Raw genomic sequence first — 24,019 nt, 5'->3', positions numbered from 1 at the left:
AACATATTTTATACCCTAGTACCGACTTTTATCGCGGGATTCGAGCGATATTAAACATCGAGCCAGTTTACGAGACCAATACCCCACTACTGAAATCTTCCCATTCATGGAACTATTCTAGTCGGACATTTCATTCTACTACGTCGTAGTGTTGTTATTGCATTGGCACTCTTTCAAATAGTTGTGTCCTTAAAGTAAGATTTGTATCCAGCTCATTGAGAATTTCAATATTGGAAATTTTGTCAGCAATATTTTCTTCACGTCTATGAAAGCTGATTGAATTTTTGCTTAATTGATAATGAATTCAAACTCACCATGATAGTCCATACAGAATTACTTTTGACTTGGTGGCATATGTGCAGAGCAGAGAAATGGAGGGAGATCAGCCAATTACAGTGATGAATAGAGCCATAGGTAGAAGCGCATTTGACAATTTGTCGATTAGATTCAGTCGACGCAGTGCTTTCAGAGAGGAAACTCTGTATTATGTATCATGAGCACTTGAACACTTACTATAACACTCACTTATGGCGAAGATGCCCCCTTAAGCATTTTTATTTAAATTCCCCCCTTATTTATTTATTACATTCCACAATCATAATATCAAATTATTAATTGGGAGTTGATAAATTATTGTTGATTATAGAAATTAGAGAACGCTGGCCGCTTCAGATCGGCATCATCGCAGCCACTGTATCTCTACCTTTCTTTGCTGTGTATATCCCTCCAAGTCAAAAATAATTTTGTAATGTGTACGGACTGTAGTTGAAGTGGATTCAAAGTCAATTACTTCTAATTATTGTCATATTCATTTATATTTCAAAGAACTCATTCATTTATAATACTGTATTGTTCTTTGGAATAATTGAACCTGAAAATATTTGTATTGATTGTTGTTTTTGGGTTCACACTATTTTTCGACTCCAGCATTGATTAATAACTTTGTAACTTTTCAGTGGATATTATCCTCCAAACAAACAGTAGGTGTTTCCACAAATTTGCATGTTGTCACCTGTCTGTAGATAGAACTCTGTTTTGTGATGTTGGCAGTTGAGATTAGTTTTGTAATATAAGTTTGAACTTATCACCGATTGTAATTGCTTGTGATCTACCTATCGTTGACTAGAAAAGTCATTATACATTCAAAGGTTCTTGAAAATCTCCGAGCAACTTTAGGTTTATTATAGAGAACCAACCGGGAAAACTCTTGAAATGCTGTGTGATATTTGAGTTGTACATAAAGTGAAGTCCACGATAACTTTTTGACATCAGGTTGAATGGAATCAGATGTCACCATAGTCTCGTTGGTCTCAATTATAAGTTTGCCTTGTCCCTAAACTAAGATGAATCTTATTACCATATTCTATATTAATGTCATTTTAATAATCTACCCGCTAATGCCATCGTCTGTACACAATGGAAGATAGATGAAATGTCAAACTGCTATAGTGAGGTCCACGTTATCATGGCAGTGGTTAAAGATATGAGAATAGCGATGACGATTCTCTGCATTAATTAATTATATTTCTACACTGTCAAAAACATAATTGGCAACGTTGTGGACCTAGAAAAGGGTAGTACCATCGGCTTTGTCGAATGATAGACAAGGATAGCAATTCCAAAGTTGAACAAATACTGTAATTATAACGTGGACCTCACTAGTGTTAATGATTCGTTTTTGAACTATTTTTCAGAAATTACAGTAATTTTGTTTAATAATAGTTATAAATAACTGGTACATACATGTGGAGAAATGACAACGAGATGAAGACAGCAGTGTTAAAAATGAATTTGAAAATCCGAAATAGCTCCATACGTGAGTATTAATTTTTGATAACTATTATTCCAAAAATTTTACTATAATGTCGTCAAAAATAGTTCAAAAAAGAATTATATATCTTCCTCAATAGAGACTAGAATTGACTATTTTTTCTGAATTTACGTGATGGAAATACTTTTTACTCTATAGGAGTGAATATGATCCTTTAAATTTCAAATTCATTCATTTTGTGAAATTGAAATTGTGTGTGAATCAAATCTTCAAATCTACTTAGCCTTTAGACTCTACATTGTCCATTTTGAATTAAGGTTTTTTAGGTAGTTTTGACGTTTTGAGCGAATGTCTGTTGCCTATGAATAAATGAATGAATAGATGAACACAGAGCAAAATTGTGTTTCCAATATCATAATTTATTTTTTCATTGAAATACTGTTCACTCTATGACCAAGTATATTATGTATATATTACGAATATATTACTCTATGACCAAGTATATTACGTATCGTATATTACGTTTGTGAACATGATCTAGATCGATGTGCTAGTAATCGATGCACGTCAATCAATGCATTCTGAAACCAGATATTGAATGATACCGTTTATCTGTGATAATGAAATGAGCTTCAAATGGAAGATGTTATCAGTGTCACGCACTGGTCACAGGCCTCAGCCCTAGCATTGGAACACAGCCTATGCCTATGGCATTGAAGCCAGCTGCACTTCCATAAATTTGGGGAGAGTGACGTGATTGACAGGTTGATGCTATCGCCAATATAAAAGTGACGCTGGCTTTTTTCTGCTAATGAATTTCAAAAGAGAGCGAGTTCTCTTATCAGTGAGCGCCGGTGTCATTAAACTACGAGGCTAATGCATTACCACACTGCCCGGATAAACAAAAATTAAATTTCCTTTGAAAGCATGTCCACCTGCTTATGTGTGCCGGCTGGATTTTTTAGAGTCCAAACATGAACTTTAGCACGCGATGAAGCCTTTGCCGCGACCTAATTGAAGGTGAAACCAATTACTCATTGTCAAATTCAGAGATATCATGAACTGCATTTTGTAGATTGTAAATTATCCAACCCACCCAACCGACTGAATAATCCATTATGCTGACGTTAGCAGACCTTCGAAATTTCTGTTTTCAACAGAAAATTCGCCCATCCCGTTTATAAATAGATTCATTGAAATCGATTCATGGCGAAATTTGATTCGTTAATTTGTTTCCAAGTAGTACAGTATGAGTTCACCTGAAAACAGAAATAGAGAAGTTGGAAATGGATAAAAACAAATGCAATTAGATCTTTGGTTTTGAGAGCTTCAAGTATAATCAAATTGGCCTATTGGTGAGTGATGAACTTTGACCAGAACTCGAAGTGAAATTGCAATCATGAACAGCTTATACCTACAGATGTAAACGGTGTTTGAGAACTGTAGAACCGAGAGAAGTTTCATGCCTTTTTTCTTGTAAGTTAGTCCTCGATAAATTATATGGATTTTTTAGAAACATGGTTCAGCTGAATTCCTTTCTTTAATTTGTTCCACATAACGGCAGTTTAGTTATCCTAAATACTTGGTTCGTACCTGCAATTATTCACATTCTCCGATATTCTGTAATGTTACCGCAGCTATGATATGGGAGTTGTGTCAGAGTCCTCAATGTATGAAGATTTTTTCGATACGTTATAGTTCAGTTGAATTTATCTACTTCACAAAACTGCGTTTCTTCTATCTTAAAAATTATCGGTTTATATTGTAACTACAATTTGCATCCTTGGATTGTTCTGCATTGCTACCACAGCTACTTATACTGTTGATATTGAAGGTAGTTCATGTATATTGCAATTTCTTATCTTCTCTCACGCTTAGTATTGCATTCATATTTTCTCTATAACCATTCACAGGCTTCTTAATTTGGTGACTTTCACTTGATGGAGAGTGCTACTGCTTTCTATTGTAACTTCCTAATTGTGAATACTAATTTGAAATAAAAAGAATTTAAAACCAAGAATCCGTTTTCATTAAATCTGCGGTTGGACGATATCTAGTCTTTTTATTCAGTATTAAAGGAGAGTGAATTAGTTTGTGTTTTATTTCTGGTTCAACATTTTTCTTAATAGCTCAATATTTTCATGTTCTGATTGAATGTAATCATTCTATTATATTCAGTTTTCAATCAAATCAAATTCAAAATTTCTAGTTTATTTATTTCTGGACTGAGAAGTGGACTCAAATCAATTCAAGTGGATAGCATAACCTATAATTTTTCTCATTCATAATTCTACCTTCATTGTATTAATATCATTCATCCCATCATCATCACCTAGGCTTGAAATACTTCTAGAAAGTCGCCTTTATAAAACTAGTAGTTCTGCGAACAGTAGACCTCGCTCATGAATACAACTTTCAATCTAATGAGAAGGGCCAGTACAGTAAGTACTGTGAGTATTGTGAAGATTCAGTACAGTAAGTACTGTGAGTATTGTGAAGATTCAGTACAGTAAGTATGTCATCTATCATTTTCTCCATTGAAAGTGCTAGAGACACTGTTTCCAGGGACACTGAACTATCAAGGAGTACCTTTATATCAAATACATACCTTTTAAATGAAAAAGACTAAGAAATTGTCAAAAAAATACAGATTTCTTGATACTCAGAAAGACCGGTTTCGGTCAATAACAGAGTTTATCAGAGATTGACAATGGTGTAATTACCGAAACCGGTATTTCTAAGTATTAATAAATCTGTGGTTTTTTGACAATTTCTTAGTCTTTTTAATTTAATTTTAATGATTACCACAATATCAACTTCTCAACTACACAAAAAAGGAAAAAATTTACCTTTATACCTTTACATACAAATTTTTCTCTACAACTGCAGTAATGGACTCCAATACAATAAAGTTTTTTTTTAAATAATTTATCCAATAAATTTGTTAAATCAATTTAATAATAATAATAAGATGATTCAATTCAATTATTCTATCTAATCATAATAATTTATTTTATAATGATATATTATATTAGAATAAGATAGAACAATATTAGTATTATCTGCAAAAAAAAACTGGCAGGAACGAAAATTGAACCTGGGTCCTGCAGTGTGACAGACCACGATCTAACCGACTCGACCACCATGTGCTCAAATCAATTGGTGCGAAAAAGTATGGAAATGAATTGCTGTATCTTCAAAGACACATCCTTTCTGGATTGAGGTGAGTTCGCGGTTTTTTGAATATTACAAAAAAACCAGAGGTTTTATCAAGAATCGTTACACATACGTTTCTGCGCCTTGTTTCAAAGAACTCGCATACCAAATTTCATCCAAATCGGACTATAACTGCGACTGTAACTGCGGTACAAACAAACAAACAAACAGACGAAAGCCGATCAAGTCAAAACTAAGACCTCAGCTTCGCATCGGTCAATAATAAATGAAATATGGATAAATACCGCAATATCACCTTCACAACTACTAAAAATTTACGATTTTTACATCATTATTACAAATGTTTTAACATAAAATTAATAATGTTGTAGCTGATGAGTATTAAGGATTGTTTTTCTTAGTGTTTGTGTGTGAGTGTGAAAGCCGCTTGTTGATGAGAGTGGCACGCGATGTGTGTTGCGTGTCTGACCAGGTCTGGCCACATTCTATGTATTATAATACGAATCACATTCTATGTATGCTTACATTCTATGTATTAGTATCGGTCGCATTAGTTGGGCAATGCCCTGTTTACATGAATGCGCCGCCACCGCCACCGCCACTGCTTCTACACACTTTAATCTTGAGGCAATCTTTTCATCTACAAACACCACCTAGCTGTTAGTACCAAATACTGCCACTGGATCGATGAAACATGTACTGGATGGAGCGTGGGCAATGTGACAATGAAATAACGATTCCTGAGTGAATGTTTATTAGAGTTGATATCTTATTTTCAATTAAATGTCTTAATCAAATTCAATTTACTAAATAAATGGATAATTCGCAACATTCAAAGATATGATATGCATGAAAATTAACATGAATTTGATTCAACTTTTCCCAGCGTCATTGCGGGAATATGCATTATATTTTTCAAATATTCAAGGAATGTGCACAGTAAACAGCTTCAAAGTTACAGGTATGTTAAGCCAGTTACACACACATTGATTCTAGGACGTTCAATTTTCTGCCGTCCTTATGGAATCTATCAGATTAAACGGAACTTGACAAACACATTAAATATCATATGCTTGCCAAGCTATGTATTTATCTATTTATTGTATAAAATACTATAATCATAATACAATTATGACATTGGTGGAAAAACTAGGCTAAGCCTGTACTATTTCTCTCCAAAAATTTTGATAAAATGTTAATGTTGTCCAAAAGATAAAGGTTATATAGTCACACACTGCTTCGTCATTTGATTTTCGGTCCAGAAATGATGATTCAAAATTTTGAATTTTGAAGGTTGATTTCATACTCTAAATGAATCACAATAAATTAAAAACTTTAGAAATATTGCACTTATTTGGAAAAATTGAATACAAAATCAACCTAAAAATTGTAATTGATGCTAGTAATGTTCTATCTAACAGAATTTATAAGGACGGGAAAAAAACCTACCTCAAAAATCGATGTGTGTTTAAATAGTTTTAAGGTAGGTAGTCTGACTAATCAGTGAAATCTACCAGTATCTCCTGAGATTGATTTTCTTGAAATGAGACTGTAGGTAGGAAATTAATGTTCATCAGCTCCTCAGTTTGCTTTTTAAATGTAAATTGTGTTCAAAAATAAGTTTTCTTGATTTTGAACTTTATAAAATAGAATTCATTTTATAAATTTAAACTTTATAAAGTAGAAACTCAGGAAGTGAAAGTGCAAATTTTTAGTGAGAAAACATGAAGAACCCAATACCTATATACCTATATACCTATATACTTGAGTGTTGATAGAAATGACATTGGATAATACGGCGAGGCAGAACATCCAAAGAATCTCTCTGCTAATAAAAGCCATATGAATAAATAAATAAGTTCCACAGATACATGAACATCTCGAATTGATTTAAAAGAAGGAATGAAGAAAAAGTAGTTTTACCTTTATCTAGTATCCGATGATTGGTATAGAAATAGAACATCGAACAACGATATTATTGAACAGTTCGAAACAGAAAATAAGAAAAGGGGAGAAGGCTGGAGATAAGTGTTCCAAGGGGACAATAAAAATGGGAGCTAACAAACAGAGTAGGCGTTACTAAGTTAGCAGGGGAGAGCTAAATTTAACGACGATTGAGGATTTTTACCCCATTAATGGTGAACATTTTTTAATGATCACCAACGCTAGCTAAGCAGGGAGGGAGAGAGCTGCGTAACAGGAAGGGGTGGTTTCAGGAGCCAGCTATATCCGGATACCGGATCACGCATCGCAAAACCCCTGGTTAGGGGGGTTCCCCCTGGGTGGGGAGGGTGGGGTGCCTAGTCGGAGTCCTCTCATCCGAGGTGCATTTCATTTCGCTCGCACGCAGAACACCAAGACACAACTGGATAACCGAGAAAGGGAATTCGCTCAGCCTCAAACTGCAAAGTTCATTAGGCTTCGGATCCAAATTAAAATAGATCCCGGAAGCCGATTGTTACTAACACGTATAAGAATGCTTAGCACGCATTATCCACTTCCGATTGTAATGGGCTGACACACGAACACACGCACACGCACCACCCCACACATGCACATTCCGAAATCATGGAAGCTTTTAATAAAATATAGCTTTTCGAGCAGCATTCTAATGAACAAGGGAGAGTGAGTGTAGTAAGCCTCGGCAATTCAATGTTCACATAATGCTCCACTCATCTTAATTGTTCTGCTGCAATTTCTGAATACAGAAAATGTGCCTCATAAACACTAATGAGTGGTGCACTAAATGTGATCAATATTTCAAAGGTGCGAAATGAATGAGTGGGTCGCGGTTTAGCTTTCAGTTTCGATCGATGCTTGCAATGATAAATAATATTTTAAAGTCATCGTGATGAACTGTGATCAAGACCTAACCCTCCTGTTCACTCTCATGCTTTACAATTATGTGTAAGCTGTGTTGATGAAAATGTGTTTGTGTTACTTGAAGGTCGATCCGAAATCCATCGATACACTGAAAGCTCAACATCGACCTGACTCAACACAACCATTGCTGAGGATATGATCAGTAAATTCAAGATAGTTGATTCAGATTGCTTCAAGATAACAAGATTTTGAAAAGGTGACAGGTCCTTCACATTGGACTTGCATAACACGCTGTAAAATGTGATAAGTTTTTATATTTTGTAGGAAATCATTTTTGTTATAATATTACCTCTCCATTGATACAAGAATCCCAACTTGCTACGAAATTCAATCGAAGAAGCTCAATTTTTTCCAACTCAATTCAAGTTATAGCAATTCGCTCTTTCAGCAACGTTTGAAGGTTGTGTTTCAATATAAGATATCAACTCCAAGAACCGTTTCATTTTCTATGTACTACTTTACATAAGTTCTTGAGGAATTGAAGGAAAAAATACATTGGTGAATTGTAAACCTCATTAATAACGCGGTATACTGGCTCATAAGTAAAGTCTTTTTTACAAAAATATGCAAATACACTTTTTGAATCAAATCATGTCAGACGATCCGACATGATCTTCTTCTTCACGTGCCTGCTCCGTTTCGGATGTTGGCGATCATAATGGCTATCCTGATTTTGTCGACGGCGCTACGGAACAGCTCTGCAGATGACTGGTGAAACCATAGCCTCAGATTTGCCAGCCATGAAATTCTCCTTCTGCCAGGTCCCCTTTTTCCGTTGATTTTTCCTTGAAGGATCTCTTGCAGAAGTCTGTATCTTGAGCTATTCCTCATAATGTGGCCGAGGTATTGGAGTTTTCTACTTTTAATGGCATTCAGGAGCTCCGGCTCTTTATTCAATCTCCTGAGAACCTCTTGATTAGTAACTTTTTGCGTCCAGGATATTTTCAGCATTCTTCTGTACAGCCAGAGTTCAAAGCTTCAATCTTTACCATTGTTTCCGACATGATAATGATATATTATTATTGACGATGGTAATTGTTGAATGATATAAAATACACTTCTTGAAGCAAATCTTTTCAGATGATCAATTGAGACAGTAGATTAGTCCCAGTAATGAAATGAATTATTATATAACAAGTATATTGTTATTGATGGTGGTAATTGTTGACTGATGAAAATTTTGGTTCATTACGTTGTTAACGTATATGATAATAATTATCATTGAGTGATATAAATGTGATCTAACAATCCTCCCGTGACTATTACAATTTCTCCATTTTCTGGAGGTTATCTATCCATAAAAGGAAACCTACATTCAAAACTTTTATCTGAATGACAATAAAATATCTTGGGAACAACAAAAGAGAAGAGAGTATCTATTCCTAGCCAAGAAAAGCTTATTTAGATTTATAGCTTCAATAAAAGTTTCTTCAATGATGCAACTGTGTGTGTGTGTATGTTTCAATGTTAAAGTTTAAGCTACGCTACTCAAACAACTTTCTTCAGTGGAGGTAATAAAAAAGTTATTTCATTCAAGGAGGGAGTCAACATAGAAAGGAAAAGGTACAGGTGGGAGGGGCGAGGATGACTGAAAGGAGGTCAGAAAAGTCTCTATCCTGAGGTGGGAGATTGTTATCATCACTCTTGCACACAGGAGTCTTTTGTCTTACTTTCCGTAAAGGAGTGATGGCAGGATTATGTGTATGTAGCTGCTCGCTGCGAGCTAATCAGTCTGCAAGAGTTGTGATAGGTTCTTTGACGATGAGATGGGCCAAAAGCGACAAGATCACTTTGTGCGAGGCAATAGAGTGGATCATACTCATAAAGTCGCCATCATCACATGTAATTGAAAGTTTTTACAGCGTCATCTCGCACGTTGTAACAGTCAACTCACTCCTTATCACTGTGCAGTTCTTCCTGGATCCATTTCCCGTGTGCATTACTCCAACAGAATTAGATTCTTATCACTACTGTGTATACAATGTATATGATACTATGTAACTTTAAATAAAATAAATTGAAATTGAAATTGAAAAAAATTGGGAAATTTATTAGACAACAGTATCTGACTAATATGAACCGAGAAAGGTTCTATTCGAGATGTGAGAAAATGATAATATGTATGAAGTGCAGTAGTATTAATACAAAAGAAGTGGCCTGTCGCTTCCCCCAAAAGTCAACCTTATCCATGTGGCTATTTTTCGGACATTCTAGTTTTTAATTGAAGGAAATATCAGTGTACCAGAAAAATAATATCAACTGCTATTGCGTAAAGAAATTCATTGTTTTCTATTTTTTGTACTAGATAGAAGATCACGAGAGTTTGACGTGAGTGAACTTTGAAGAAATGTGAAGGGAATGCTTCCAAGAAAAATGAATGTCTCAGTTATGAAAATCTTGAAATTAAAACTGGGAATGCGATGATTCCATTCGAGACATTTGTTATGACGAAGATAAAACACAGTTTTTCATGTTTATTTTTCATCTTATATAATGATCTCACGTTTTTATGAGAATAACTCATTCTTGAACAAACTTCCAACATTGACAAGGCTCCGACGAGATGAAGAGAAACCAAGACGATGAAGTTGAAGAAACGCCTAATTAATTCTCTTTTCCTGCTCATAGAAAGTTCTGGATTTTTCATTCTCTAATAAAATTACCTCAACTTGTTGTGCACAGCTTAAACGATAACGGCCGACATAATAAATTCATTTTTACACACTGCTGCAGCTCAGGTAATTTGGATTTATAACTTTAATGAAAGTTTCTGGAATGTATACGTTAGATATGCGCGTGCGCGTACGTGTGTCAAGACTTTTTCTCCACAGAAAACTAGCGCAAAAACAACTTCTCATGGAAAGGTGATAAAAAGTTGTTTCGTGGAAGAAAAACTCCACAGTGGCAAAGAAAGTCAAGGGCTGTACGTTCCAGAACTGGAAAAGGCTCTATCATCTTCTTTTCTTCTCTGGAGCTCTATTACGTAGCAAAATCATTATATGTTACCCTGATAAACCAATCTCATAATACCAAGAAACAACTGTTCTTTGATGTAAGAATCGGTTGATAGTGGCATATCTCGGCAGAAGCCTCTATCAATTTCTTATTTACAATCAACCATCGCAAATTCATATTTCTGATACTGGCGTTCAAACTTTTAATGAGATTTGGAACATTCCAACATTCCAATTCTTAACAGTTTTCTTACTTCACCTAGTTCGAGTTCAACCTTACACCTTCAAACAACATTATTTTAGCTTTCAATGACATGATGCAATCTTTGAATTTTTTGATTGAAGTAAGTGTCAAGATTTTTATTGATTTTCAAACTTGAACTAGCGTTCAAACTTTTAATGAGATTTAGATCATTGCAACATTCCAGTTCTTAACAGTCTTTTTACTTTACCTGGTTCATGATTAGCCTTTCACCTTCAAACAACATTATTTTTGCTTGTAATGACACGATAAAATATTTGAATTTTTTGATTGAAGTAAGAGTCAAGATTTTTTATTGATTTCATCCATGTTTTTGTTTTAATAGAATAAGTGTCGAGATTGTTAATTGAGTTTGTAAGACGTTGATAGCTCCTTATCTAATCACACTTTTATATGTAAAAAAGACACTGGTGTGGCAAAATGTGTATGATTATAAATTACTACAATAATTCAAATACAGGCTCAAATCATGCACAAATTAAATATCACCTGAGTAATATTTCATACTCACTAAATTTTATCCGACTGTGAGCAACGCTCAGCAAATCTGAGTTTCTATCATTTCTCACCTATGTCTGTTGCTGGTCTGAATTTATTTCTTGATGAGTCGCATAAGGAAAGTGATTATGAAAGTCCATTCTCTTTCATGAATAAACTTTTTAACTCGGTTTTTGAGCGAATGTTATACCAAGAGATATTGCATTCTTTGTTCCTCTGAATATTAGCTCAAATCTCCGCAATCGAACGTCACTCGAGCAGATCGATAGATGATCGCAGCTCGAGCAAGAGCGGAACGCGAAAAGAGCATGTAACAGAGCTCGAGCTTGGCAAGTTCCTAGGGCGAACTAACCAATAGTTGCGCATGCGCGGTTAACGTTTCTTAATTGTTACGATCTCTCTGTGTTCGCATATAACATTATCAACATTGATGATTAATTATTATTAAATACACAAAATCAAATAATATAAAATTATAAAAAATATTTTCAATAATAGGTACTATCATATTAGAAATTAGAAGAAAGAAGCCGAACTCCCAAGCAAGCCTTCACCTTTCAAAAAATTGACAGAAATAATAACCTTTTTTGTAATAAAACTTCAACATAATAGCATTAAACATAATATTCATCGTCAATTTATTATATGAAAAATATTTTTTATTAATAAACAAACAATAATTGTTTATAAATTATTAATAAATATAATGTATTATTAGGCTTCCCAGCAATCCCCTGGTCAGAATATTTTATTTAGTTTTGTCACCCGATCAACTGGATTGAACGTTTCAGATGTGTGAGGTTAGGTTGTAGCGAAGTCAACAATACGACAAGCGCGTGATCATCCTTCGCACATATTTCGAACCTCTAGCGAACCCTTGCATAACATCTCGCGTAACGTATCATCATCGGAGCGTGCGTGGAGCGTGTTGGAGGCGCGTATATATGTACGCACCTTTACATACTGTAGTAACAGAGCTTTGAAGCTTATTAAAAATGAAATATATTCTGAAGATGTCATCATCGTAGGATTCTATCATGTAGAATACACATACATATATACTACAAGGCGGTGAATTTGAGAGAGTCGATGACTCTTCTTCGTGATGAGTACTACGCTCTGAGCATAAAGATGAGAACTAAGATTATATTTATTTTTACGCTAGGGTATGACTGTATTTCCTCAGGTGGGTTATGATACGTTTCAGGATTATCCCCGTCTTGAATAATTCGCTCGGCTTGAAATTGTGCTGAATAAACACACCGTTAGGCGGGGAGGCCGACTATGCTAAGAAGAGGGTGTAACTTATTTTTACGACATAAGGAAGAAAGGTGGAGAGCGAAAAGGAAGAGGCAACAAAGAGTTGTCAAGAAGAGGAGAAGAAGAGATCGAGAACTGCTGTGGTTCCAGACTTAAAGCGGCCTTTATTACACTCGCGACACATAACCTACCCCCTCCCTCTTTATCGTCTTCTTACTCCAGGTCTTCGTTTTCCTGTTACCGCCCCACGCCAAAACTCCCAAGTCCTCATATTAATACAATCCAGCGTTTCTCATTCACCTTCTCTTTCTTCATCTTTTTACTACATTCGCGACGTTCAAATACTCACACACATTCCTATTTCATTGTAAACTTTCACACCCTTCTTGCAAGAGAGCGCAAAACTCCTGCATGAATAAATGAGATCTATCAAAGATGAATGAGTAACCGCTCCTGGTAACCTGTGCAGAGGAAATTCATTACTTCTACTACTCTTATTGGGGTATTTCGCATCCATATGCAAAACTTCTCCGTTGAATTCAATAAAATTGAAAATCGTAATAATTGATATTATCAATGATGATAGTCTTGAAAAAACTTTGATTTTGTTCTTCTAAGTTGTATTATAACCAGGGAATTGTTACTAATACAACAGATGAGAATCGCAATTGATCCTTCATATTGAAAACTCTACCTGCATCAATCAACATTTTGTTAAAAACAAGATTTGAATTGCAGTTCTTTTCAAATAATGTGTTCTTATTCTGATAATATAGATTTCTTTTCAAATTATTCTATATACATTTTACATTACACATTATTCTATATACATATTTACATATACATTATTGTATAATCATTATTAGTGATGATTACATTCCATCTGTAATCTATATTAGACTTCAATCTTTATATCAATATAAATTTACAAATCTGTTATAGTTGTTATAGCTGCAAAGGTTTATGCTTCATAATGCTAGTCGCATGTTGAGACGCAACGCGACGTGAAACTTCGTAACCCGAGTCTGCTATATGAATATTTTATTATAATGTTCACATTGAGAGCTCGTTTGGACATTAGAAAGTATTGTTCAATGTTTGGAAATTCATCTATTCATCGTTCCATCATTATTCAAAGCAAACGTCTAGAGCTTGAGTACGCTTCATTTGTAAATAAAATAAAATACATTCATCACCATAATTTTTGAGAATATTCCTTCACATGTCATATCTTCAATTCTCTCAAGTATAGAATAAGTGCTCCACATCTCATAACAAGTTTTAAGCTCTGTTTCGTTGTGATTCAATTCAGTTATCATTCTCACTAATGGGTTTAAAATTTGAATTAGGAATGTCAACATGTTATTCTATCAATGGCTTCGTGGGACCAATAAAAACACTGTTCAATGATTCAGAAGACCAGCCTGTCAAAAATATTCTGTCATGCATGTGGAAAACAAGCAACATTTCGAAAACAGAGCTCAACGGTCCCCCAGGGCTACAGAGACGTTTGACAAGAGGATGCTTTTAGAATTATCTGTCATATTCGAGAGGAAAAGTTAGCATATTTCACGGAATACTCCATTATCTTGAACTCGCCATATTAAAATTCATGTTGGAGTAATGCCAAGAAAATGTCATGTTTGAGTATGAATTTTTAGTAGACTGTTCGGTAAATTAATATTCCTCTTTATCACTGTGCTGATTTAATTTCTTCCGAATATGAAATTCAATAATCCAGGTCATATTCAGAGAATGTCAATGTGAATGCTCCAATTACAAATTATGTTTTTTCGGATATTTCTGAGTTTTTATATCAAATTTTTCAACTTGTTGACGTTATTATCCACAAACAGTGGAAAAGACCCTTCTATTATATCAAATTCATTCCTGTTTAGTCCAGAAACGAATGATTAGAAAAGTTTGGAACACAATTTTTCGACCCCGCAGTCCTTTTAAGGATAGTTGAGGGGTAAACATATCAAAAGTCCTCGCTCTGTTTTGAAGGAAACTTTCCCTTCTACACATTTTTTTTAGGATTCGTAGTTTGGACTATCTAGGGGATTCTTCAGAATAAATTAAGCAAAAGAACAACATCTCTCATGTCAAGTCATGTGACATTTCAGTGGGCAGATATTATCATCCACTCACTATTCTTCCGATGATGTTCGATATTCTGCTGTTGAACCACTTGTCATAATGGATACACTATTAATTTATCTTTTTTTCTCTTCTCATTCTTCTTCTTCTTCTTTTCAATACGATTGACAATGATCAACATACTTCAAACTTCAAGAATAATAGAGGATGATGGCTTCTGACCAATTAGATGGCTGAAGGCGGTCCTACTAGCCAGACGCCTTCTGATTGGCTGGAATTACCACCACCTCTTCTCCATCATAACGCTTCTATTGGTCCTCTCATTTCCAGTTCCTCACTATGTTCACTAATTCTAACACTACTTCCTCATCTTTTTCACAGAACGCAGCACTTCTAGGAGCAGAGCCAAGTTCTTTTCCACTTGAGAAATGCATCGTATCAACTGGTTTAAATAGTTCATAACCTGATCCTAATCTCACTAAGACTCGTCCTGATTGGTAGTCTACCTCCTTCTCAGATGAGAAATATCAATTTTCTCAACGATCCTATTCAAAAGATGATGAAACCAACCAACCTCCATCGTACTTAAAGTACACAACGTAGATCAGTTGAGGTCTGCCTCTGCTAGTTTTGAATTGAACAATAACTATCATATAAAATCGTACAATAATTATTATCAATACTGTAGAAAATCGTTCAATAATCATCATTACAATGTGTCAAATTTGTGTTGACATTTCGTTGGCAGAGTGGTGTCGGTTTCAGTGTTCAGTGTGGCAGTGGAAGTCCACTTTGACAAGATGGTGGTGGTGTGGTTGGGGGTGGAGGGGCGACAGGTAGTAGGGGTGGAGGGGGTGTCAAAAGGATAGTGTTACGTGACACGCGATAGCCGGTGGACCAAATTATACTCTTGGGCATAGTCGGCTGCACGATAATAATTGAGTGCGGCACCACTGATGTCGTGTGAGTGTGAGCAAGATAGGGAATCGTAGCTTCACTTCCGTAATGAAAAGAATGAACGAAGAGGGGACAAATTTATTGTTAATAAAGAGGGGCAGATGGTCAACGTGTGGCTCAGTTGACCGGTACTCTTTTTCAGGGTGCGCTCTCTTTTCAGGGGAAAACTTACTGGAGAGGAAACTAGTGGGTGGGGGTAGGGTTAGCATCTGGGAAAGAGTGGAAATGCTAGGCATTAAGCAAGGATCACGTAGGGGGATTTATTGCTTGTGCGTTGGTTCTCTCCAGCTAGCCAGCTTTTCCCGCGCTGCAGTCGTCCGCGCGGCTCATTCTGGCGCCAAAACTAGATAACACAAGCCATTCATTAGGGTAGCCTTTTATCCTGGCAGACGCCTAGTTAGGGGGGGGGCGGCAGTCCTTCTGGTGCAAAGGAGATAGTAGGCCGCCTCTTCCAACAACACCGACAAAGAAAAGAGAAAAATAATCAGGTTGCACAACAACAAGAGGAACAAACTAGGGCGGTCAGACAGAGACAGAAGCACTGGCCGTGTATGGAAGACAAACATGCTCTCTTATAAGAACTGCTAGCTATGTTTTTAATCCACATTATTCCCTTTCCCCGTTATATTGCCCATTGTTTTGTTTCCTTCCTTAGATGAACACTTTTATCCTCAATTGTCCACTACTTTACCTCATTTTGTTCCTCAATTACACAGCGTACTCACTTTTTACTCTCTACGGAGCTCAACACACACAATCAGCTTACGACACGCTGAACTTCAACTTTAATGAAACTAGTTTACTCCCTTATTCAATTGTGATTGCCATTTATTCATTATTACATTCTAATAGTAATTAACTTTTTCCATAACTACTCTACACAAGTCGATTGGAAGTAGAGATGTTTGTATGCTGAGTATTTCCATTTAATTCTGAATAGTATATTCAAAAAATATTGAATGAAAATAACTGTACATTCAAATTTACTAATCTATTCAAACATTAGATACCGTATAAGTTTGAGTAGTTGGGCTTGAACATCACACGAACTTTACTCATTTATCAGTTTTTTTAGAAATATCTTTCTGTATTTTTATGATGGATATCCGTATATTGATATCAATCTCCAGTAAACAGGAGAGCTGGGATATTGATAATGGTGTAACAACCTCAAAATAATCACCTCGTTAAATAAATGGTTTCGACAATACCAAGTTTTTTTCATCCAATGCGGATGTCCATCATAACAGCACAGAAAGATTTTTTTTAACTGATAAATAAGCCTAGTTTGTGTGATAATCAAGTATTTTCTTGTTGCCTTTCTTGGGTATCAGTTTTCCACTAACAGTAACTTTGAAACAATCTTCACACTTCTCATTCAAAATCAATTTTGTTCTCCATCGTTCTACTGTTCTACTTTGTTGAATTACAGGAAACTAGGAAGCTCCAGGATAAGTGAATTTAAAGTAAATAGCACATGTCAAATAAGGGTCAGAATAGTAGAGCGATACATTCCGAGAACGAGTCACCTCTGAGTGTTGATCAGACCGTCTCATGAGGTTTCTTCACATGCGGCTTCATTCTCAACCCAAAGGGCGTCCTGGTTGAGTGGTCGAGCCTTGTACACCGGAGGCCATCTTCTTCTGTCCCAAAAAAAGGAATCCAGCAGTAGAAAGCTTGATGAGAACTGGACTGGCGACATGCATTTCATCCACTGGCCCAGCAAATGTTTGTTTAAGTCTGCTCGTTTGAGATGGTACATGATGGATCACTTTCATAGTGACATATAGTGAAACAGTGAACTCATAGTGAGTTCTGCTACTCACTTTAGGGACAACATTGTCATTAGCGGATTATAATGCACAAATTATGTTAGTGATATGATTCAGCAACTATTGTAGCTAAACAGTTAACAGCATTACCAGTTACCAGTCACGTATCCCATGATAGTTGAAAATGCTGTTTGATAGTGTTAGTATTTTGTCTTCATTTTTATCTATATAATATTGGACATTAAAGACATTAAAAAAATACCTATGTTTAAAAATGCTGGCTTAACCTGATTTTGTCCAAATTCAAGTCAAAAATTCGGTAATGGAATAGTATGAACCTGTTTTTTCATCATTTATGATACTGTAATGTGTTCAAGTTATTGCAAAATAATTCTGATATTAAGTACCTTACATTATATTCGATCAAAGTTTAACAATTAAGTCAGGGATATCTCTTGATACATTACTTCTAATTTTTCACTGAGACTGTTACCGAGATGAATCCTAAACTTGTGCTAGACAAAATTACTATTGCAGATATAGCTAAATAGTTGAGATTCATTTACATTCCAATCATATACGAGGCTCATGTGGTATAATCATTCCATGGAAAAACCATTTGCTTACTCTTCAAAAGTTCGTTTCTTCACTTTAATATATTCCGATAAGCGAACATTAAACTGTATGAAAATATCGAACGAATATTTGATATCCAGCCGGATTTGCTGGCGAAGAATCCGGTTCTTTTGCCTCTCAACTCTCGACGCCTTTGAAAATGTAATATAGCCTAGCCTTTACTGCGTCCCATCGCGAAAGGTATAGGGATATCATCCCGTTAAAGAAAACCTATCAAAATCCTGCCTTACCATCCACTTTTTCGTCATCTCTTGGGCGTAGATATACACGAGCCCTCCGCGCGGGGATGGAGATTCGTTATTAAGAATTTTATGCTCTACATATTTCTGAAAAGCGTGACGCGTGGGTGAACAGGTGAGGGAGGGAGGGGGGTGGGAGTGAGAGATGGGTTATGGCGATGGTCGAAGAAATGGGAAGCTTAGGGGTCGTGCAGTGAAACGAGGGGTGCAAGGTGGCAAATGGCGTTTGCATTCATGCTAAACTGGCAGAATCTAGCTAATAAAAAAGACTGTAAACCTCGCCCGACTGATGGGCGGCTTCCATGTTTAGACTGAAACGATAATCTGACGTCGATTCAGCATTATCAGTATCATACCAAACGAACATTTCCAGTGTTTCATCAAAACTCATAGATATCAGTTGACTTTCATCATCACAAAATGGGGTGCTAGTTGAAAGATCGCATAATTATTCTTGAAGATTATGTCTGATCTATTTCTATTTATCATTCTATCTATTCTTTATGTTTTTCCGAGTAGAAGTTTGTATAAGTTATATCTTTACTTACTTACTTGATTACTTGCTTACTTACTTACTTACTTATCTACTTACTTACTTACTTACATCCAAGAGTTAATTTCCGTCTGAATATCTGGGTTTGCTTCAAAATCTTGACATTCTGTGTGTATGAATACACAATATTTTCTATGTTAACTGGACAGCCTTTTTACATAGGTACATACTGCGAGTTATACTCAAATAATATGTTTATATATATATTACAAACTTGCCGTCAGGCTCGCTTCGCTCGCCATATCCGTCTAGCCAGGGGGCTCCGCCCCCTGGACCCCCGGCTGGATCGTCCAAGAATGAGATCAGCAGGCTCGCTTCGCTCGCCTGCATTTTTATCATATGTTAGGACAATCCAGTCGGGGGTCCAGACTAAACGGATATGGCAAGCGAAGCGAGCCTGACTGCTAGTAATATAATATTCCCAGGATTGAAGTAGCAGTGCCCAATCAATATTTTTCCGCGATAAATACATTTAAATCTTCAACTTGGTGCCAACCTAACAAAGACAACTCAACTTAATGCCAACCTGACAAAATTATTAATTTAGTTGCCAGTTAACAACTGTTTCAAAGAGGTACTCTATCTAGATTATAGTTCTATAGTAACATATGATATGGAAATTTCAATTATAATTGAGAGATTGGGAGAAGAAGAATATACATGCTAAAAGACGAACTTCAAACCCTTAAAAACAACCCTTAGAGTTAAAATATTGCCAAAAGATTTCTTAGTGCGCCTCTAAAGGGCCAACTGAACATACCTACCAAATTTGAACGTTTTTGGTCCGGTAGATTTTTAGTTATGCGAGTGAGTGAGTGAGTGAGTGAGTGAGTTAGTGAGTCAGTCAGTCAGTGAGTGAGTGCCATTTCGCTTTTATATATATAGATGCATATTATATGGTATATTGACTTGTCTTACACTCCATCCTGGGGTCCCCACGACGTAATAAGAAAAAGAAAAAACGGTAGGCCTACTTGGCCTCAGCACAGCCTCTCCAACGATTCCGGTCACCATCGTCATCTTCATTTAGCCCCATCTTTCTCTCTAATTTAACTGAACTTTAACGTAAGTTTAGGAGGCAATATTTGATACATGTTTGCCTTCACACATGTCTTTGTAAATAAACAAATAGATAAATGAGCACTAACACAGCCTACTATAGATAGAAGGCCGGAACATGTTCAATATGGCAACGTGTGGTTCAGGCCGACCATGCTTTATTTGATATGCATAGATTCATTACACCATTAGAAAAAAATTATTTTGTAGAATCATTTGTATTATTGTATATTGTGAAATCATTTGTATTTGTTAGTAGGGATAGTAAGTATTTGATTTATGTCAATAATGTGATTATCCCACAAATATATGTAAAGATAGATTAAACTATTGCTATTGGATATCAATTCTTCTGTGAAATTTTTTGTATACTATTGTCTAAAGTAAGCCATGGTACTAATGTGATATCTCATTACTTGAGATATCCAATCAAAATATTCCTTTGATTGGGCATCACTCAAAAAATGTTAACTGTTTCTCCTATCTGAAAAAAATTAAATCTAACATGCATGTTATGACTACTCAGAAAAGAATAGAATAGATGTTTATTTCATCAAGACAATTGTAGAATACAATAGTTACACTTTATACCAATTAAATGAAAACAGAATATATGGATAGAACGCTATATAAAAACGCATTATTCCACGACTTTGACACTGTGACCCTGATAAATTTTCCCTCTACCAACAGCATCTTAATACTATAAAACTATTCTACCAATTTATTGCTGTTTAGAGGAAATTCGACTCACAAAGAGTAATAATGATCACGCAAGTGGCGACGGACAAATCAAACTTTACATTTTTGTAGACAATTTGTAAAACAAAGTGAAAAAAAACATCCTGCGTAGCTTCCATGATAACAGGCCTCTCAATCATTTACTAGTTGCTTGTCTGAGTATGCGATCTAAACGGCAGGACAGCGTCTCTTGGGACTTGCAACTGACTGCTCTTGGCCAATCTCATAATTTTACCATGCATTGAGCCTGGAGCGGAATAGAATTCCAGTAAAAAGTTCCGGATGCCTAAAAAAGCGCCAGATATTGTCATGTAGCAAAAAAATGTACAAATTCATTCCACCGCCCGACAAACGCTAATTGTCATATTTCATTCTTTGTCAACTAGAAGCCTATACAGAGAATTGCCTCTAAAACAATGCATCCGGTTATCGATTGTGCTCAGAAGGTATAGACTCCACTCTATACTCCACAATAGGAATAGAAAATGGTATAGAATGTGAATTCCATACTCTCTGATTGTGCTATCACCTAATATACATCAGTAGAGAATATCTGAAGACAAAGAGAAAATACAATAGAATCTATTTGCCTTTTCCTCTTCCAAAATTCCAAAACAGCTTCGGTAATGGTTATTGCTTTTTGTTGAAAGTTTATTGATGTGCATCTGATTCATTGTCTTGAAAGTATTCTAGCGATCATTAAATTTGCATACTTTTCATATGATACCCTTTTCATATTGTCATACATGTCCGCCTGATGTAAATGGAAGGAATGGAGGAAAAGTTGATTCAAAGAAGTTTATTGTCATCGCTGTCTCACATTTGATTCTACAGCACTAGAAATTTCTATTTGATAGATACTCAATTCCAATATCAATTATCAGATATTTGAAATTTCTGATGCTTGAAAGTCTAAAGAAACTTCTTCACTACATTTCTTATAAAATTCAGTCCAGTTATTGGAGGAGCTTAGAAATTTCTAGTAGTGCAGATACTACGCTTTTGTTATCTGTATAACTATCAAATATGATTCAATCAATCTACTTCAAATCATCAACACTGTTCATGTAACCTGTGCTGAACGAGCGCAGTTCCTCTCTGAAAGCACTGCTCCACTGCTTCGACTGTGTCAGTTTTTACAACTTGGCAAACGCACTTGTTTCTGTGACTCTATTCATAATTCTAATCGTCTGAGCTGGTTCTTAATCTTCCTTCATCATTCTACTCCGCATATTCTTTGAGTCGGAAGTCGTTTCGTATGTTCAACAATAATTAACTTACTAGTTAGTTATAAGTAGTTCTGTTTCGAGGCCCACAGCAAACACAAAATTCTTTCAACAAAAATAAACTTGGTAAATCTTCAACACTAATCAAACACAATGAAACATATTTGAATGGAATGGTCAATCTGGATCGTTTCGAAGACTTTTGTACACGTTCACGAACACGGCTGATAAATTAAAAGATGATGCTGAAGAATCCCATCAGTGACAGGAGCAGCGAATCCAATCAAGTGCACTCGTGTTTTTGAAAGAGCAGAGATTGTATGAATCACCGGAAAGACCAGTTGTCGACATCACCGAACATGGACGAAGGGATTACTTAATTGGTGCCGCTAAGCCAGCCTCACTCTCTTCTGCCCTGCTCATTGCAAAAGCCTACCAGGGCTTCTACATCTTTTCACTCTTTCCTCCACCCTTCAGGTACAATCAAGGCAGATTCATCTCTTCTCCAACACGGTTATTATAATTAACTATCCAATTTTTCCTCTGCGCCCCTTTCTAATTTCTCTCTTACTCAAATATTTGTTCGAGGCTCTACTTTGATGCTACACGTTCTTCAATGAACATTTTCGGCTCACAGGTTCCTCAACATTTGAGGCAGTTGGCTATGAAGAAGGGCTACTATCTCATAATTATTCGAGATTGTAGCTTCTTTCTTGACATTTGAGAATGTTGGTTATGAAAGCTTGCAATCATGCCGGTCACTCTAGCAGTGCAACGACAGTCTGCTATCCGTGCTCCTGGTCGTGGGTTTTAATCCCGCTGAAGGAAACCGTATTGACTTTTCAACCATTCCTACTAATTCAAACTAATTCGTGAAGTATAAGTTTCCATTCCTACTAATTCCAACTAATTCGTGAAGTATAAGTTCATATACTAGTTTTCCATCTATTTCATGATGGTAATTAATTTCCTCATAATCAATGTCCAGCCGAAGTTGGGGTTTGATTCACGTTTCATTGAGTTCGGGTTTGTATACAAATCATCCTGTTTGTACAAGTTACTGGAAGGAGATTGTCTATGTAACTACGTCATGCATATGAAGATACTAAATACTCCAATATAAATAAAAATGTAAATCCAAGTACCCTTTTTAAATTATTTATCTATGATACTTAGATTTATATTTTTTGAATTCAAAATTAGCACTAAAGAAAAATGGACAATTTGATGGCGAAACAACCTAACATATTTCATACTCCAATTATAAAACAATATACTCTACTTCACTCAGATTTATATTCAATCTTCTTTAATAGGGCTTATAGTGGGTAGATGCACATTACAAACCAAATGCTTTCAACATCATCCATGCGATACATGATTTAGATACGGTATTTTATGAAAAAATGAATGGCAAAAACCGCACATCGATATCTCAAACCGTTTCGAAGATACTCACATAATTAATCAATACCAATTATGTAGTATTTCATTTCTGTTTTGCATGGTATTGATTAATAATATGAATATCTCCGAAACGGTTTCAGATATCGATATGCGGTATTCGTCATTCATTTCCTCTTGAAATCATGTATCGCATGACCACCTTCCTATTTAAAAAAATGAAGTTGCATTCAATATAAATGTTTTTCGCAATAAAGAAATCTTGAATCTTGAATCTATTGCGGATCCAAGATGGCGGACCAGATTTTTAAAGTCATAGTAAAGTAGTATTTTCAATTTGAGTAGGATCCCCAATCACACCCACCGTCAAATTAGTTTTGTGTAAGAGATATTAAGCCGTTCTTGGACTTTTCACCCACCCTGTATGATATTCGCGTTACTATAATGCGAATATATAGTAGTGAGTAGAGATCAATGTATAACAAATAACGTTGCTTTACCACATGATTATTGTATTGTGAATGAAA

The sequence above is a fragment of the Nilaparvata lugens genome, chromosome 5, assembly GCF_014356525.2.
Source record: "Nilaparvata lugens isolate BPH chromosome 5, ASM1435652v1, whole genome shotgun sequence".
NCBI classification, from domain to species: domain Eukaryota; kingdom Metazoa; phylum Arthropoda; class Insecta; order Hemiptera; family Delphacidae; genus Nilaparvata; species Nilaparvata lugens.
The sequence above is the reverse complement of the archived record's forward strand: the minus strand, read 5'-3'. Positions refer to the sequence as shown.